Here is a 20,120-nt window from a genome sequence, read left to right on the forward strand (position 1 = left end):
GCCGTGCTCCAAACTTAACTCTGATTTTCAGGGAGAAAGGTTGGGTGGTTTACTTCCCATTGATAACTTTGTATATAGAGAGATGTCGCGCGGCCGCTTGTTTTGAGAAAAAGTCCTAGTTCCCGCATACTCGAGCTGTGCTTGTAGAGGCTTCTGGTCACCGGGGTTCCATCTGGGGGAGGCGGGATGCAGTACCTACCCCATCTGGGACTTCCCGGTGATCTTGGCTCTTTTTGGAACCTGTTTTTTTTTTTTTTCTCCGGGATCTGTGGTTCCCGCCCTCCATGTGGTCCTCTTGGGCTGTATGTTGTAAAGATGGCGCTGGGAGGCGGTCTGTGGGCGTGACTTCCGGAATCAGAGGTTTCCTGGGAGCTGTAGTCCCGGCAGATTTGAGAAAAAGTCCCAGTTCCCGCATACTCGAGCTGTGCTTGTAGAGGCTTCTGGTCACTGGGGTTCCATCTGGGGGAGGCGGGATGCGGTACCTACCCCATCTGGGACTTCCCGGTGATCTCGGCTCTTTTTGGAACCTGTTTTTTTTTTTTTCCTCCGGGATCTGTGGTTCCCACCCTCCATGTGGTCCTTCTCTTGGGCTGTATCTCAAGTCTGAGTTCTTAAAGGAAGTTAGAGCTGATCGTCATCTGGGATTCCTTGAATGAAAAAATGGACTTGACTACTGAGTTCTGTGTTGACAAAGAGTAATTGATAAAAAAATAGGAGTTGAAAATCATTAAAGGTTGATTTGATGGAAAGGAAATAGGTTTGACTATCTGAGAGGTAGTGGAAATAAGGTTTGCTATTATAGACAAATCCACGTAAGAGTATGTATGTGGAGGGCAGAGCAGAAATTTCGCTGTTTTCTACTGATGTGGAGATCTTAGTAAAATGCTTTTACTATGCCATTTTGTGACTACTAAGAAAAGAATAATCGAATGGTGTCTGTATTTATGGAAAGTAAAACTTTTTTTTTTTTTTTTTTTATAATTTATTTATTGAATCACTGTGGGAAAAGTTACAGAGCTTTCGGGTTTAGGTCTCAGTCATGTAGATACCGAACACATTTCCCTTTACCAATACTCATTTTTAACCCCGAACCCCAATAGACCCCCACCTCCCACCCCTCCGAATTCTTGTGAGGCAGATGAGTTCTAGTTAATACTCTATCTACTTTGACTAGATAGATTATTTCGATAGAAGATGCACAATTACTGTTTAGAGTTTACGACCCCCCCCCCCCAATCAGACATGCTGAAACAGCGTTGTGAAATGATTTGCTTTCTACAACTTGGTTTAAGAATAAAATGATGTCGCGAGGCCCTGATAGCGGCCGCGCGGTTTTGAATTTCTGCTATTTTACTTATTGACCCTGGAAGAATTTCTATTAAAAGTTAGCTACTTAAGAGATTGGTTTCTGTGCCCTGGAGTCGTGGCCGTGCCGGAGAGCCGCTCGTGGGGGGCAGCTGGCGACCTCGGTGGGGCGTGGGGGACGGCCCACAAAGCCCCCCTTCCCATGAGGTCCCCGCCGCTCCCCCGAGCACGGCTCAAACCTGCTTTCCACAAGGCTCCCGTGCGGCCGCCATCTTTCTTTCCAGAGAGGAGCGGGCGGGCCGGTCAACGCCCTTCCCCCTCCGGGCAGGCTTGGTGGCGCGGATCAACACAAGTCCATTTGCTTTTCTGCTCCAAGCGGCTGGTTCTCTGTGCTAAGTCCTTGTGCCTCCGGGGCCGTGGCCGTGCCGGAGAGCCACTCGTGGGGGGCAGCTGGCGACCTCGGTGGGGCGTGGGGGACGGCCCACAAAGCCCCCCTTCCCATGAGGTCCCCGCCGCTCCCCCGAGCACGGCTCAAACCTGCTTTCCACAAGGCTCCGGTCTGGAAAGGAAAACATTTTATTGCTACTATTTATCTACTTGGAATATTTCATGTGGTTATATTCTCTCTCCCCTTCTCCCCCCCCCCCCCCAGTTGGTGGTGTGGTGACTGGGGGTTGTACCCATGGTTTAGTGTTTGCATTGGCTTGCACATCAAGTTGTAGTGCTTTATTACACACTCAGTCTCTTTAGTCATATTCTAGTTGTGGTGCTTGTACTTGTACTTAGTAGGGCTCACTGTTTAGTTGTTTTATACGTACATCTAGCTATATGGATCTGGAGCGATAGCACAGTGGTAGGGCGTTTGCCTTGCGCGCAGCCAGCCCAGCGGTGTCAGGTTTGATTCCTCCGCCCCTCTTGGAGAGCCCGGCAAGCTACTGAGAGTATCTCGCCCGCACGGCAAAGCCTGGCAAGCTACCTGTGACGTACTCAATATGCCAAACACAGTAACAAAACGTCTCAAAAAAATGGAGACTTAACCGGGCCCATTTGAGCAAACTGATGGGAGGACAGTGACAGTGATCTAGCTGCACAGTGTGGTTAACTGGAAATCCCTTCCTTGCAAGACCAAGGATCACAGCAGAACTTACAGGCACAAAGAGCAGAGCTGTCAGGATTGTGCTTGGCACATATGGCAACCCCAGGGCTTGAAAATTGCCATTGCCTCCTGCTAATTTTTTTTTTTTTAGAAATCTTACTTAACCTGGAATGCTTTTTCAGATTAGTGTGTAAAATTAATTTCTTTCATACCTCTCTTTGAAAGATCCCTTAGTAACAGAACACTTATTTGATTCTTAAATATATAGCCAGTTCAAAACTAATGTAATAATAGGTGCAAGAACATTTTAATAGATAAGAAATGAATGTTTGATTATTTGTAGAATATTTGCTTCAAATTCCAGGTACAATAGGATATGACATGATGCTGTTGGTTCTTAGGTATTTGCTATTACTTCACGAGTTACCTGACCCTTAACTAAAGTGAACAATTGGGATGTCTAATAAATCATCTAAATGTCTAATAAATCAAGCAGACTTACTGTAATGGCCATATTCTATGTATTTTAGGCTTTGTGAATCATAAAATAGCCATAGATTATTTGTAAATGTGAATCTTGACTGTGATTAATGATGATTTACACTTAATAACTTTCAATGCCATTTGTTCACTTGATCCCACTTCTTCTAACTTCCTGAAGGACGTTTCTATGTATTCCTTTTTTTTTTCAATTTGCATCCTCAGAATTTTCTTTTTATTAGTGAAACAGTTGTAGACCTACAAATCTTTGTGTTTGGGTTTCAGTTATACAATGATTCAGTACCCTCCCTCTACTATGTCCATTCTCCTCCACCGCAGATCCCAGTCTCCCATCCACCCCCCATCCCTCCCATCCCACCCATCCTACCTTGCCTCTGTGACAGAGCATTCCCTTTTGTTCTCTCTCTCCTTTTGGGTGCTGTGGTTTGCAAAAGAGGCAATGAGTGGCAAATCATGTTTGGTCTATGGTCTACTTTCAGCATGCATCTCCCATCCTGGGAGGATCCTCCCACCCTTTATTTGGTGCTCCCTTCTATCTGAGCTATCTTTTCCCCTAGGCTGTGAGGCTGGCCTTCAAGCCATGGAGTGAACCTCCTGGTACTTAGCTATTCTTGGGTGTTAGTCTCCTATTTTGTTATTTTATGTTCCCCAGTTAGGGGAATGAGATCCATTTACTCGTAACCTCCAGCTACGAGCACATCTCTTTGATTCCACTGTTCTTCCTCCATTAACATATGCCTCAGAGACCTGGACCCTACGAAAACAGGATGAGAACGCTATTCGGGTCTCTCAAAGAGGAATCGAAAGAGCTATGCTTGGAATATCACGATTCACTCAAATGAGAGATAGAATCCGGAGTTCTGATCTTCGTCAACGCTCAAGAATCAGGGACGCTGTCTCATTTGCCAAGACATCAAAAATCAGATGGGCTGGACACATAATGAGGTTTACAGACAACCGCTGGACTAGAGCCATTACTGATTGGATTCCACGGGACATCAAAAGATCACGTGGACGCCCACCTACAAGATGGTCAGACTTCTTCGTCAAGACCCTGAATGATCGGTTTGAGGCTCTGCATGTTCCTAGAACGAATAGATACCATTGGGCTATGCTAGCACACAACCGGGATGAATGGAAACGTTACTGGCACCCGCTCGAGTACATCGATGAATAACGGGGATTAAGTGATTAAGTGAAGTGATTATGTTCCCCAGAAGAATGCAGTCTTTCTATGTCTGTCCCTCTCTGTCTTCTTTAGCTTAGCATACAAGTGGAGTACCCACTTGTATGTAAATTTCATGACTTCCTCTTCTCTAACGGCTGCATAGTACTCCATTGGGTAGATGTACCAAAGTTTCTTTAACCAGTCATCTGTTCTTGGGCACTCAGGTTTTTTCCAGATTCTGGCTATTGTAAAGAGTGCTGCAATGAACAAACAAGTGCAGATGTCACTTCGACTATACGTTTTTGCCACCCTGGGATATATTCCCAGGAGTGGTATTGCTGGGTCAGATGGGAGCTCAGTTTCTAATTTTTTGAGAATTGTTCATACTGTTTTCCAAAAGGGCTGAACTAGTCCGTATTCCCACCAGCAGTGTAGGAGGGGGTCCGTTTCTCTCCACATCAGCGCCAACACCAGTTGCTTTTGTTCCTTTGGATGTGGGTCAGTCTCTGGTGTGAAATGATAATCTATTTTTGTTTTGATCTGCACCTCCCTGATGATTAGTGATGTAGAGCATTTTCTCATGTGCCTTTTAGCCATTTGGATTTCTACTTTGAGAAGGTGTCTTTTCATTTCGTCGCTCCATTTTTTGATGTGGCTGGATGTTTTCTTCTTGTGGAGTTCAACCAGTACTTTGTATATCCTTGATATCCACCCCTTGTTGGATGTTCATTGGGCGAATATCCTTTCCCATTCTATCAAGAACTTAGGAATCAGCTTAACTAAGGAAGTAAAGAACCTGTACAAAGAAAACTACAGAACACTACTTCAGGAAATTAAAGAAGACCCGAGAAAATGGGAAGATATCCCCTGTTCATGGATCAGGAGAATTAACATTGTCAAAATGGCAATACTTCCCAAAGCATCGTACAGATTCAATGTGATCCCTATAACGATACCCATGACATTCTTCAAAGAAATGGAGCAAAGACTCCTGCGTGAAATTCATGTGGAACAATAAGCTCCCACGAATAGCTAAAGCAGTTCTTGGGAAAAAGCAAATGGGAGGAATCAACCTCCCTAATTTTAAACTCTACTACAAAGCAGTAATATTACCGCATGGTACCTGGAACAAAGGCAGAGCTGCAGACCAATGGAACAGGGTTGAATATACTTACCTCTCCCCCCAAACATATGATAGTTTCTATGTATTTCTGTGTTTTCTCTCTTCCAAGTGTCACTGTCACTGTCCTCCCATTGTTCATCGACTTGATCAAGCGGGCCCAGCAACGTCTCCACTGTGACAATTGTTACTGTGTTTGGCATATGGAATACATCACGGGGAGCTTGCCAGGCTTTCCCCGTGCGGGCAAGATACCCTTGGTAGCTTGCCAGGCTCTCCGAGAGGGGCGGAGGAATCGAACTTGGGTCGGCCATGTTGGCTGCTTGCAAGGCAAACGCCCTTCCAAGTGTCATTTTCCCGTTTCCCCCATCTTTAAAATACGATGCAACCACCCCAACCCAATGAAACCAACACAATAGATGCTCCAAAATATGGGGGGGATACTGTAGTTGATATGGAATTTGCTAATTTCATGTCAGATTGTTTTTTCTATCATTTTATATAATTCATACACCTCAAATTATCACTTGCATAATATATGTACAGTTTACAACTGAAATCAGATATTTCAGTTGAAAGAGTAAATGAATTGAGAATGCATTGGGTTGCCATGTATTATCTTAATTTTTGTGTGAAATTAATGAGATATATGAAATAGAACCTGATTAAGAACTTTATAAGCTACCTTGGGAAGTGAAACAAAAAGTTTCAGTGATACAGCTGTAAAAGTTTGTAATGAAGTGGGAGGCAATGTCTAATATATTCTAATATATGTTCAGAAATTAGTATGTTAAAAGATTTTCATATCCTTAAAGGAGGAAAGGAAGTTTGATCAAGTATTGAATTAAAAGGGATGACTAGGGGGATCACAAGCCCGATAAAAGGATATTGTAAGAATAAAGTAAAAGGTTTATGTGGGGAAATGAAAATCATCTTAAATAGTGGGCAATACGAGTGTGCAATGCAAGCTAGTGCCTTAATCCCTGTAATGTCTCTCCAACCACTGCTTCTTTAGGCCAGTGGCATACGGCTCACACGTACCTAGCATTTTGAACTTTCCTAGATCTGTACTTAACTGTATTTGCAGACGTAATTCTTCATTTCCCTCCTTTCCTGTGTTTAAGTTACTCATCAGTTCAAAGAACTGACTTTACTTTAGCTATATATTCTATAAAATCCTCTCGCTTCTTTAAAATATGAGGGAGGCTTTACCATTTCAGGCAAACTTTTTTCTTTTTCTTTTTGGGTCACACCTGGCAATGCACAGGGGCTACTCCTGGCTCTGCACTCAGGAATTATTCCTGGCGGTGCTCAGGGGACCATATGGGATGCTGGAAATCAAACCCTGGTTGGCCATGTGCAAGGCACAATGCACAAAGCATAATGCCTTACCTGCTGTGCTATCACTCCAGCCCCTCAGGCAAACTTTTGAAAGCCCAAAACAAGGTGTTTTGATCATCACTCATAAAATGGTTGCAAATGGATAGTTTATTTGTATTATTATAATATACAGTATTATTATAATATACAGTGCAGTCTTCTGCCCCCGCGCCTGGGTGTTCCTTCCCGGAGCCCCTTGGAGGGGAGCGGGTTGAGCTTTCCTCCCCGCCCCGACCAGTGCTCCGGCAGCCGAAGACCTCCAGGACCAGCCACCACCATCCTGAGACCACTCTCCACACACATGAAGGTACTGGCAGAGGGACAAAGCCACGCGGGTTCCGGGGCCGAGACCTCCAAGCCTACTCGAATTGGAGTCGAGCATCTTCCACCCAGATCCTCCAAATTCCAGTAGGCGGGGGTCACACCCACCACCTGGCCCCCTGGCGCCGTGTAATCCCATCAGCGGCCAAGACTCAGAGACTATAAAATCCAGATCCCGGACGAGACCAGTGTAGTCTTCTGCCCCCACGCCTGGCTGTTCCTCGCCAGAGCCCCTTGGAGGGGAGCGGGTGAGCTTTCCTCCCCGCCCCAACCAGGGCTCCGGCAGCCGAAGACCTCCAGGACCAGCCACCACCATGCTGAGACCACTCTCCACACACATGAAGGTACTGGCAGAGGGACAAAGCCACGCGGGTTCCGGGGCCGAGACCTCCAAGCCTACTCGAATTGGAGTCGAGCATCTTATCAGAACTTTTTTTTATGACATCTTATTGTCTCATTACTACTTTGGACAAACTTGCAGGCTATCGAATGTAGCCTGCCCATAGGGCAGAGTCTGGCAAACTCCCCGTGGCGTACCAAATATGCCAAATACCAGTAACAATGATGGGTCTCACTCTCCTATGAAAGAGACGTTACTGGGGCCTGCTCGAGGCAATCGACGAATAACAGGATGATGAAATGAAATGAAATGAAAAATATACTCGTTATTAATGTTTTTATTACTTAGAACAAACTTTTTTTTTTGTTTTGTTTTTGAGTTAACACCTAGGGGTGCTCAGGACTTATTCCTGGCCTTGTGCTCAGGGATCACTCCTGGGTTCCTTGTGCATTGTCAGACATTGAAACAGGATCAGCCGCATTGAAAGAGAAGCACCTTACATGCTATACTATCTCTCTAGCCCATCCTTGGTGTTTCACTTTAGAAATCTTTGAAAACAATTTTTTTGTACCAACTTCATGATATCTTACTTTGGGTAACACACTTTCCTCACTTTGGATTATCACATAATTCTTTAGTTTTCTCACATCTGTTTTGGTCGATCTAATAATCCTAAAATAAGACTTTCATATCTTTGTTCTGTTCATGAAATAATGACTACTGATTTTCTTCAAAGTCAAGTTTAAATTGGTTGAAACTCATTCTGATCTGGATCCTGTAGTGCTGTGGAAAAACATTTTCCCCATGTATTTTCTATTTTTTTTGTCTTGGTAGCCTTTGCCCTTTTCTTATATGCATAAGTCTCATTTTAAAGAATCGTTACAAAAATTAACCTTTCTGTGAAGATAAACACAGTTAACATTCATCGGTCACAATGTCTTAAATAAGAGCCTTTGGTTTTTCGCAATAGAATTAGTTTAAACTAGTTTAGATTTTTAGCTTAAACTTTGCTAGTGATCATTTTTACTGACAGGGGTAGAGATTATTTTAAAGATAACAGGGTTTTTTTTTTTTTGTTGTTGTTGTTTGTTTGTTTTGGAACACTTGGAAGTGCCCTGTGATTACTTCCAACTCAATCCTTGGGGGAGGATGGGGAATCGTGTGCTCAGGATTGAATCCAGACTTTCTTGTTCTCTAGCTCCTTGAGCTCTTTGGCCCAAGAAGTCTTTAAGATACTTTTCTAGAATCCAGAGGCAGAACTGTGTAGAAGGTTTCCTTTAACAGTTGTGGCAGTGGCATTGTCTTCTTGGCATTATTCAATTTCTTAATTAGCTGATGATTCTCTTTTTGTTACTTTTTTAGCCATGTCCTGCTGTGTAAAAGTAAAAAGTAAAGGCCCTCCCATTGTTCATCGATTTGCTCAAGCGGGCCCAGTAACATCTCCTTTGGAGACTTTGTTGTTACTGTGTTTGGCATATCGGATACGTCACGGGGAGCTTGCCAGGCTCTGCCATGCGGGCGAGATATTCTCGGTAGCTTGCCGGGTTCTCCGAGAGGGGCGGAGGAATCGAACTCGGGTCAGCCATGTTGGCTGCATGCAAGGCAAACTCCCTACCGCTGTGCTATGGCTCCTGCTGTGTAGTTTCTTTTAAAGAAAATTTACCTATTGTGAGTAATTTGGAGGGCATCTTTCTATAGATTTTCTGAGCTAATGTAAACAGAATCTCTCCTAACAACAGAGTGAAGTTCTTCCAAATTTAAAATGTGTTACTTGTCTCGAAATACTGCTTTTTAAGAAGTTTTTTGTAGTATCTCTTAATTCAATACACACTGCTTTATGAATGTTTCGTGTAAATATTCCAGAAATTGCTGAATCACTTCTGTTCATGGATACTTAAACTTAAATATATAGAATACAATGTTAATACGTTTATGGGTTCATATTTCTAATATATGAAGGAAATTGATTATTTTCAAGAAAAATATTAATTTGTCAAAGATGACAAAAAGCAATAATAGAAAATGCAGAGCCCAGGAACCATAAAAAAATATGCAAGGCTTGTAAAGTCTAAAATTTAAAGAGGTTTAAAGAGGTACCACGTTCATGTGGTGTTGTTTGTACAGTCTGAAATTTAAGAAGTGGGTTGGCTAGTGATCTATTTCAGAACAGAAGAAATGATGTATAGTACTCATAACATTCTACAAATTCTCCATAATACCAGTACCAAAACTACTGGAAGAGAATAGAAAAACTTGCAGTTAAGTTCTTCAAAAAGAAAAACTCTGGGCTGGAGAGATGTATAATATGGTAAGGTAAAGGTAAAAGGTAAAGGCCCTCCCGTTGATCGTCGATTTGCTCGAGCGGGCCCAGTAACGTCTCCATTGGAGACTTTGTTGTTACTGTGTCTGGCATATCGAATACTCTCGGTAGCTTGCCGGGCTTTCCGAGAGGGGCGGAGGAATCGAACTCGGGTCGGCCATGTTGGCTGCGTGCAAGGCAAACGCCCTACCCGCTGTGCTATCGCTCCAGCCCGTATAATATGGTACTGCCTAATATGGTACCAACCTGGCTTTTGATTCTTTAGCACCACAGGAGGCTAGTCCTATGAACACTGCCAGGGTCACACCTGAGTACTGCTGGGTGTGGCCCAAGTTCCCCTTCCCCCAATTATAGATGCAATTCATCAGATTAGCACTCCTTAGTGTAATCCCTCCCCCCAAACAAAACAAAACAAGAGGACATAGCTCAACATTATGCTTGACTGTCTATTTCTTTAGCGTATAAGAAATAGTTTTTAGGGGCTGGAGCTATAGCACAGTGGGTAGGGCGTTTGCCTTGCACACGGCCAACCCAGGTTCGGTTCCCAGCATCTCATATGGTCCCCTGAGCACTGCCAGAAGTAATTCCTGAGTGCATGAGCCAGGAGTAAACCCTGTGCAATGCCGGGTGTGACCCAAAAAGCAAAAAAAAAAAAAAAGAAAAAAGTAGTTTTTAAAAATTGATGTTGCAATTTTGGCTTGTTTTAAGTTCTGTGCCAAGATAAGGAAACATATTACTTGGCTGAATATTATTCTGTCCATGCAACTTTTTCTTTATACTAAAGCACTTCTGGTGGTATAACTTCCTTTGATTACTTTTTCGATAATTCACAAATTATTAAGTAGAAATTCTCTTAAAAGATAAGGGTCCATCCCTTTGGTATGAGATCTATATAGCAGGACTATAATTCTCCATTCCCAAGTGTTGTTTTTGCTCTTCTGCTGATATAAGGAATGTGACATTCAATGATGCTTATTTTGTTTTGATTTATTTTTAGTGTCAGTACTTGTCAGTTTTGTAATAGTCTTTTTATTTGTTCAGTGAAGAATCTGATATCATTTACTTTGTTTTAGAAGTTCAAAAATTTTATGACTATGCCTCTTTGTAATAAAGTTTCATACTAGTGTGGTCTAGAGCAGAACTTTAAAATTCTTTTCAAGTCAGCCATTTTTCACCTGAGAAATTTTTATACAACTCTGCTGTAAAATATGGATGCACAAATTAAGCATTTATTGATATTCATAACTCATTGAGATACTGATTTACAAAGTTGTTAATAATAGACTTGTTCTAGGCATAACATTCCAACACCAATCCCACCACCGATGTCCCATGATCCCTCCTACCCTCATAACTGTTGGCAGGCATAAAACATTTATTTTATATTACTTAGTTCAATAACATTTAAAGGAATTACACATAGAGTTATCAAAAAATAAAAGCCAAATTTGTGATGCCAATTGCGTTATGTTTTTACGTAATGTCACGTGATGGGAAGTTTCTCTTGTCCTTAAAGGATTTCTTTGAGCGCTTCTTGGCAAATCTCTTTTCGAGGCTAATAATACCAAGCTGTTGCCTGTTCATGAAGCTCTGTAGAGTTCCTTCAAATCTGAATGGTAATCTAGCTGGATAGAATATTCTTGGTTTGGTGTTTATTATATTGAGTTTTTGTACTATATCCTTCCATATTCTTCTGACGTATAGTGTCTTACTCGATAGATCTACTGTACGTCTCATGAGCTTTTCTCTGTATATGTTCCTTTTTTGCTATAGCTGCATTCAATATTCTATGTCTTTGGATTTTCTCACTTTGAATTATAATGTGTGTCAGAGTTTTCCTAATTGGATCTTTTTTCATGAGGGCCTTTCAGGCTTCTTGGATCTCAGTACCTGTAATTCTCAACTCTGAAAATTTCTTTTTGATGATTTCTTTAATGTTTATTCATCACATTTGTTTTCAAGGACTCAAATGATTCTTCTATTATTCTATTAATTATCCCATAGTTCTCTGGTATGCTGTTTATTTCTTTTCAGACTATTTTCTAACCTTCTGCTGTTTGCTAGCAGTTTGCTCCTCATTGTGAATTTCCTTGATCTTCTTTGCTTAGCTCCTGTTGCTCTGGAGTTCAGAACCTCTGTTGACTGTTGTGTATCACTTACCCTGTTCTTCATTCCTGACTATAGTATTTTTATTGATTCATACTTTTAAAAAAATTTAATATCTGTGGGACCATTACAAAGCTGTTCACGATTGGGTTTCAGTCATACAATGATCCAACACCCATCCCTTCACCAGTGTACATTTCCCACCACTGTTGACCTGTTTCCCTCCCACTGGTCCCCAACACCACTCCCCACCCCCACCACCCCAGCCAGGCAGTTTTCTTCTTTTTCTCCTTTAGTGCATTATGGTTTGCAATACAGGTACTAAGAGGTCATTGTGTTTGTTTAGGGCAATAAGTATTTTTATCAGGAAGGTAAGGCTGGGATACCTTTTTTAACTGGGTAGTAGCTTTGGGGTTTGGATGTGTCTGCTGAGACTTATGAAAGTAGGGAGGTGGGGGAAGGTAGCCCATCCCTATCCCGAGAAAGCCTTACTTCAGTCACAAAACCAGCTTACCAAAATTTTCAGCAGATTAATAACTTGGTGAGATCCATCCTGAGATGATGGAGTTCAGGGGAGAGGGAGGAGGATATGGCATGGTGACAGCGAACTTTTGGACTATAGAAGAAAGTGGCTGCCAGGGACTCCTTTTGGGTGTGCACCAAGCTGACCTAATCTTCAGTTTACCCCAGTCTGGTCAGCCTTGCATGGGTCTAAGATTAACTCTGACTTTTAGAGATTTATTTATGGGTCTCTGAAGCTAGGCTGTTAAATGAGCTTGTATTGCTGAGCCAGAGGTGGTTTGTGGGTGTGGCTCCCATATACTTAACTTTTGCTGTTTAATTTCTCAGAAAATCTGGTCCTGGGTTGTTGGGATTTGGCCAGAGGCACAGAGGCAACAATCTTGGGCACCAGAAAGCCTGAAGGCACCATCATGCTGCTGATATACTTGCCTTGAAGGTACAGGTTGACCTGCTGGTGGCACTGCATCCACTTGTGATATTTTCTTGTTCTTTGCCTAGTACCTGTGCTGTCTTTTTTTCCTTTAGCTCATTGAAAATCGTCATTATAGTGTCACTGCAGACACTGTCTGAGGATTTGCTAGTGTTTTTCTTTGGTGATACAGTTTTTGCTCAGTGAGCTTGGTGGACTTCTTTGTGTTTTCCTCATTGATCGTGTGTGTGTGTGTGTGTGTGTGTGTGTGTGTGTGTGTGTTGTACGAGGGGTGAGACTTTGTTGTTGGGGAGGAACTGAGGGATCAAGCTATAGAGCAATTGATCTTGTCTTATTTGTCCGTCCTTGCAGAATGACAGAGAATTAACTATGAGCAGCATGTAATTAATTTGGTGAGTAGATCTGTTGTGTGACTGCTTATGTGGCTGCGCTTTTCAGAAGTTGTGATTTGGGCCCTTAATATGGCGCAGGTCTGGGCGTGGAGGCTGCTGGAACTCACCCAATAGTGAGCCTCACCTGGGGTTGATGGGAGCAGCAAGCAGAATTTCAAAACTTTCATGTTCCGCTAGTTTGTGACCCTTTAAGAAACTAGGGTCTAGAGGCAGGTAATACACAAAGCTGTTTGGTTATTTGTAAGCTCTTTGCTTATGCTGTTTTAGGAAGTATGTCAATGTGGAGATCATGGTGATCCAAGAAACAGCTAAGGATGACCAGTAGTCACTAGACAACATTTTTGTATGCATTAATATTGAGTTTGTATGGGTCTTTGTGTAGGTTGTTTATCCATCTGTTGATATTTGACAAGTTGAATCCTGTTATGCTTGTTTTTCTTTTTTCGCTTAATATAATGGGATATCTTTCTAATACTTAAAAAAATTAATAGTCCACTGAATAAAACTGTTATTTATTGGTGAACATTTAGTTATTTTCAAATTTCTGTTAAAGTTTTTTTTTTTTTTTTTTGCTTTTTGGGTCACACCTGGTGATGCACAGGGGTTACTGTGTTTCTGGAATCTAAAGTATAGTACTGTAGGATAACAGTGGGTTTGTCCTTTTAGCATTGCCACAGGGTCCTTAGTTTACCTCAAAGCAAGACAGTTAATATTATGCTTTGAACTTGGGAGTTGATAGACTCCAATAATATTTACTCCTGGGCATCTGCTCTCTCGACTCAGTTGCCCTTAGTTCCTAGCACTCCAAAAGCAGGGTCCCGACGAGGGACTGAATGGACCCAGGGCAATCTGTGAGCTACCCTGGTATCATAATGAGTCAGGCCAAAGCGCCACAATACTCAAATATAAGTTGAGAGCATGATCATAGATAAATGCTGTCATGATCCAAAAGTAAGATGAGACTAGGACCTTGCTGGGGTTAGGAAGACTAACTTGGCCTGAGGACTGTGGTAAGATGGCCTCAGGAAGAACCAAACTTTCAGTTGACATATCTCTTACTGTGCTCATACACACATACTGTGCTAGAAATATTAGAAGTAGATTATTAAAACTATTTAAGTGGATTACTAGCTGAGGAAAGAAGAAAGGGACACACTGAATGGGATCCCACCCTTAAGCGGATCTGCTAGTATTCCAGAGTAATCTCTTTCGATCAGATTTTATCCTTGAGTTTATCTCCTAGAGTGGTCTTAACTCTCTTTGTTGATTTGTTAACGTTCAAACCACCTTTGGTCACCACCCTATGTGATTGCTATATAAAACTAAGACTGTAAGAGCAGAGGGGGCCAAAGTCAGAATCCAGAGCAAAGGGCTCCAGAGAGAGAAGCAGAAGGACTCCAGAGAGATCGGAAGAGACCAGAGGAGAGATTATAGAGACAGAGTCAGAAATAGAGACAGACAGGAGAAAGCACAGCGGCACGCACAGAAGCAGAGCACAAAGGAGGAGCCATCCTGATCCAGTCCATACACAGTGGCTCGAGAGCACTGAACATGGGCGGCAAGAGAGAGCTGCCCCAAGAGCCCGCCAACAACACATTATCATCTTCGCATCCCTCCCCCGTGCGTGCGTAAGATACATTTCTTAGATTACTTGATATTCCGTTACTCATCGATTTGCTCGAGCGGTTGCCAATAACATCTCCATTCATCCCTGTTGCGTGCTAGCGTATAGCCCAGTGGTAAGTTTCTTTTATTTTTTATTTTACCCAGGACCATGGGTTGGAGCGATAGCACAGCGGTAGGGCGTTTGCCTTGCACGCAGCCAACATGGCCGACCCGAGTTCAATTCCTCTGCCCCTCTCGGAGAGCCCGGCAAACTACTGAGAGTATCTCGCTCGCACGGCAGAGCCTGGCAAGCTACCCGTGACGTATTCGATATGCCAAACACAGTAACAACAAAGTCTCCAATGGAGACGTTACTGGGCCTGCTTGAGCAAATCGACGAACAACGGAAGGGCCTTTAACCTTTACCTTTACCTATCAATAGCATGCTAACAGAATAATCAAAAAATGTTACACTAGAAGAAGATTGGTGTAAATTGTATTTCTCCATGAAAAGATTAAATCCTTGCATGAGACATTACTAAGAAGTGGTTACAGGTTAAGACTTCTGTGTTTGTTTTATTAATAAAGATTGGTGTTACCTTCTATGTTAGCATCCTATCCAGTCTGGTGTGCTACTACTGGTTTAGCAGTGTTGTAAAGGGGGTGGTACAGCTGGAGTTAAATATTTGACTTGGTGGTGCTTTTGGGGTATGGACTTGACTGCTGGGGCTTCTGGAGGGTGGGGGTACAGGGAAGGTGGAGGTAGGTGGCCCATCCTGACTCCAACAAAGCCTGAAGATTTAAGTCACAAAACCTGCATACCTGATTTTTTTCTGCATATCATATCTGATTTTTCTGCATATCAGATTTAATTTCTGGGTGAAACTTGTTCGAGAGATGGTGAAGTTTGGCTGTGGGCATGGTGATGTTGGAGTGTGGAAGCAACCTGCAGCCAGGCTGTGGGTGGGCAGTGACTGACTCGCCCCACCCCCAGAGGTGCTCCAGATGTCTTAGCCATGTTGGGTGTCTGGAGGAATTTGAGGCTTTGTTGATCTCTTTCAGTATATATTTATGAGTCTCTTGAACACAGCTGGTATGAGCTTTCATGGTAGCACCAGAGGTAGTTCCCCGCAGAAGTCTTCTAACTGCCATTATAAGAGCAATAATATACATTCCTATAGGTTAAAAAAAAGTTACGTATGTTTTTGCCAGGCCTGTATATCCTTACATAAATGAATTCACCATATGTCCACTTAATTGTAAAATTGTTTATTGCATTGTATGTATTCTTGAACTATCTTCTAAAGCTATACCAGCTTATAGTCAATCATTAGTTTAGCACAGTGCATCTATTATTAGAAAATAAAAGAAATGAAGACATAAGTTCAGAAATAAGGAGTCTAGAGTCCGTAGTACACATTTATGGATCCCTGAGTTGATCCCTGGCATGTTTAAAAAAAAAAAAGGGAAAAAGCAGATAAAACACATTCAATGTGATTAACTTTTATTTTGAGGTTCTAGAGTGAAACCCACTCATATGTAGGTACCATCGAAAAAAATCCTTTCCCACGAGCCCAAGTTTTTGTTAGATTGAACATACGTTTTTAACTGTTAAACTGCTGTAGTAGTCTTACACCAGTTCAGGGACTGGTAAAAAAAATGGCTCATAAGCTGGAACATTTAAAATCCATTATTTGGTCCTTCAAGCTATCCTGATCCCTGAGCTGAGAGTAGCGCCTGAGCACTGTTGAGTGTGGCCCCCACGCCTAATCAGAACTAAAATAGTCATAAAACATCAGCAGATTGATAGCATTGATATAGTCTAGGAGAGAGAGAGGGGGCAAGGAATGGGATCTGTGTCGTGTATATATGGCCATGTAATCCTCTTGTTTTTGTTTGGTACCCACTCGCAACTTTGGTGTTCTTAATTTTAGAAACTCAGTTTTACTTTTTGCAGAGAATAAACTGCCATATTTAGTTGGTGATTGAGTAACAGTAGTTGCCTAGCATTGTACATGGGGAAGGAAATCTTAGCATTAAACTAAAACTCAAGCTTTTTCTAATTTTCTCTAAATTCAGCTTCCTTCCGCTTTCCCATTTCATGGTTACTTGGTACTGTTTTCAGAAGACCTAGATTGTATAATGGGTTCTTTGCTGTCATCACTCTGCTTGGCATTAAATTTTCTTGATCCTGCACTGTTATTTACTAATTGATCTACTTTACCTTTTCTGGAATTCTGTCACCTTTCCTACTTTCCACTGTTCATGTATTTATATTATACATGTAGTAAACATGTAAATATTCTTTTTTGTTCATTTCCTGTCTTTTTAGTTTTAGTAATAAAATGCTAATATTGAGTTCTTTTTGGTAGATTTATTACTGATTTTTTGATCTTACATATGTACTTATATGTATATGTATGTATATATCATACTTAGATTTTAGGGTCACAGAGCTTATTTGGCAGAGCTCATGGCTTACTTCTGGCTCTGTGCTTATGGATCACTCTTGTTAGTGTTTAGGAGACCATATGTGGTGCTGAGAATTGAACCCTAGTCAGGTTGTGTGCATGGCAAAGAACCCTACCCTCTGGCCCCACCTTTGTCCCCTTCTTTAATGTAGCTTCCTAAGCAGTGCTCAGGGAGTCTCGATACCACTCATTTGATATTAAACCAAGAATGACTAAGTACTTGTATATGTACTATAGTACATGCAGGATGCTGCCAGGACCAGATCTACTGTGCTGAGGGCCTCCAGGGTTATACTCAGTTATGCACCTAAGGGGATTGGGGGAGGAGGGAAGGCATGTGTCAAGGATCCAACAAGGGGAATGTTCAACCTCTGTGCCATCTCCCTAGACCTAGTTCTTTTGTGTAAATGAAATTTTATCTTCTGAAACATGAGTTTTTTTTGTTTCAAAAAAGTACTATGTAATATATTCTCAATATTTGTTTTATCTAAATTATGTTTTCTTTAAGAAATTTTTTTGGGTATAAGGTTAATCGTTATTTGTCAAAATTTAATGTTACTTGTGGCTATACAGTAGTACTGAGTGATGAGGATGTGGTGTGAGGGATTGAGCCTAGGTCCTCTCACTTGCCATATATGTGCTTTGTAAAGTGTACTTGAGCTGATCAAATCTCGTCATCCATAAACAGCAGTTGCTTAAATTTGCGATTTGATATTAGTAGTTTTTAGACTGGGGATGTGGCTGTTTGCTCCCCAGTCAAGCACCAGCAATTACGGCTCCTGTAAAAAAAGAAAGTTGTGTGTGGGAGGGAAACTGAGAACATTGGTAGAGGTAAGGTCATACACCTCTTATGGTATTGGGATTGATGTTGAAACATTGATTGAAACAGCTGTATTATGAACAAAATTTTAATAAAAATTAAACAGAAAAAAAAAGTAAAGCCAGTAATTTTTGGTGAGGTAGAGATTGGACTGTAGCAAATAGAACATTTACTAGTATATTAGATTAAAATTACAAAAATTGCACAATATTTCAGAAGTCTTTCATGAAGTGTTCACAACTTTCAGTACTTTTATCTGTGGGTAACAACTTTATTTTAACTTGCCATCAGGTGTCTGATTACTTCCTCCTGCTAGATGAACATAATACAAGATCAAATAGATTTTGTATTATTTCTAAACTTAAAATGATAGTAAAGAACAAACTCATAGATTACTTACTATATAAACTAATAACTGCTGTATGTCATACATGAACTATAAAAATTGACATTCAGCATTCAGTTTATCATTTTTAAACTCGTTAAAAAGTGGCTTTCTTAATAAGGTCTGTTTTTTATTTATTAAAAAGTTTTTTAATAGTGAGACATCATGAGGTACAGTTGCAGACTTATACATTTTTGTGCTTGGGTTTCAGTTATACAATGATCAAATACCCATCCCTCCACCAGTGCCCATTTCCCACCACCACGGATCCCAGTATCCCTCCCACCCCTTATCCCCCCCATCTCACCCTGTCTCTGTGGCAGGGCATTCCCCTCTGTTCTCTCTCTCCTTTTGGGTGTTGTGGTTTGCAAAAGAAACATTGAGTGGCAATCATGTTTGGTCTATAGTCTCAGCATGCATCTCCCATCCTGGAAGGATCCTCCCAACACCTTTGTTTGGTGTTCCCCTCTTTCTCTGAGCTCCCTTTTCCCCTAGTATGTGTGGTTGACCTCCAAGTCATGGAGTAAAATTCCTGGTACTAATTTCGGCCATTCTTGGGTGTTAGTTTTCTATTTTGTTACTTTATGTTCCCCAGATGAATGCAATCTTTCTATGTCTATCCTTTTCTTTCTGAGTCATTTCGCTTAACATGATACTTTCCATGTAGTAATAAGGTCTGTTTTATCAGTATTATTTTGTACTGAAAGCACCATATTTTATTTATTTTTATTGAGTCACTGTGAGACACTAGTTTAAAAGTTCTTCATGATTGGGCTTTACTCATACAGTGTTTTAACAGCTACCCCTTGACCAGTGTACATTTCCCACCGCCTATCAGGACCACACTTTAATAGGTGAACTTTTGGGAATCTGTTTTGATTGCCACAAAACCTTTTTCATGTATTTTATTCTTTGTACTGGAATGGTGAAGTTTGTTGGATAATCAGTTCTGAATAGCAGAGTACCTCCTCCTCTTATTGTAAGCTACAGATGGGTAGGGGGCATGTTATTTTCAGAGCCATCTAATACTACTGTAAGAAATAATTAGCCTTTTGTAATAATACTATTTCTATAGTATCCTTGTGATTCTTTATTAGTAGAAAAAAACTTGGTCTTTGATAATCCAGAATGACTGATATTTTCTTGCAAATGCATACTTAGGTTTGACATATTTAAAATCCCAGCCTCAGGTTCTGGTGTAGTATAAATTCCATTAGTGTTCATGATGCTTTTCACTTGGAGAATATAACAGAATTTATGAAAACCTTCTTACTTTAGGGCCACATCCAGCTGTGCTCAGTTAGGACTTCATCCTGGCTCTGAACTCCAGGATCACACAGGGGTCAACTTTGTGCTAGGCAAGCTCTCTACCCCTCTACTCTTTTATGACCTTGAAAGACTTGCATTTTAAATGCAAATTAGTCTTGAAACACTAAGGAAGTAGGAATTCTGGAGAGAAGTCTTAAAAGAATTTCTTCTTACGAGCAAATATTAAAAGTGAGAAAGTTAATGGTACATGAATATAACTAATTTGAAAGTTCAACTTTAAGGACTTATTAAGATTTAAAAAATTCTGCCATAAAAAGATTGTGTCAACTTTAACATCTTTGAATTTAAGGGGGCATTTAACCAATTGTGGTTTTCCCTTAGATGAAGAAACTGAGGTACAGAGAAGTTGCAGTTTCACAGTGTCACAGAGAAGAGCTGGAACTAAAGCTTGCATTTCCTGACTTCAAGATTGTTTATTTCTTCTTCCAGTTTACTTCTTGGTAAGCTATTTTTTTAAAAACTTAAAATAATCATTTATATTTTTTACTTATATATTCGATCAATGTTTC

General features: G+C 41.2%; 1 protein-coding gene across 2 annotated transcripts in view; it reads left to right on the forward strand.

The window, feature by feature from the left end:
* ZNF518A (zinc finger protein 518A) overlaps positions 1 to 20,120 on the forward strand; it is a 34,718-nt gene that overhangs the window by 7,787 nt on the left and 6,811 nt on the right. For both annotated transcript variants that reach the window (XM_056120839.1, XM_056120840.1), the window contains exon 5: positions 19,933 to 20,051. The gene's annotated coding sequence lies outside the window, so the exon portion shown is untranslated. The remainder of the gene's footprint in view (positions 1 to 19,932; positions 20,052 to 20,120) is intronic.

The sequence above is a fragment of the Sorex fumeus genome, unplaced genomic scaffold, assembly GCF_029834395.1.
Source record: "Sorex fumeus unplaced genomic scaffold, SorFum_2.1 ptg000043l, whole genome shotgun sequence".
In the NCBI taxonomy this organism is placed as follows: domain Eukaryota; kingdom Metazoa; phylum Chordata; class Mammalia; order Eulipotyphla; family Soricidae; genus Sorex; species Sorex fumeus.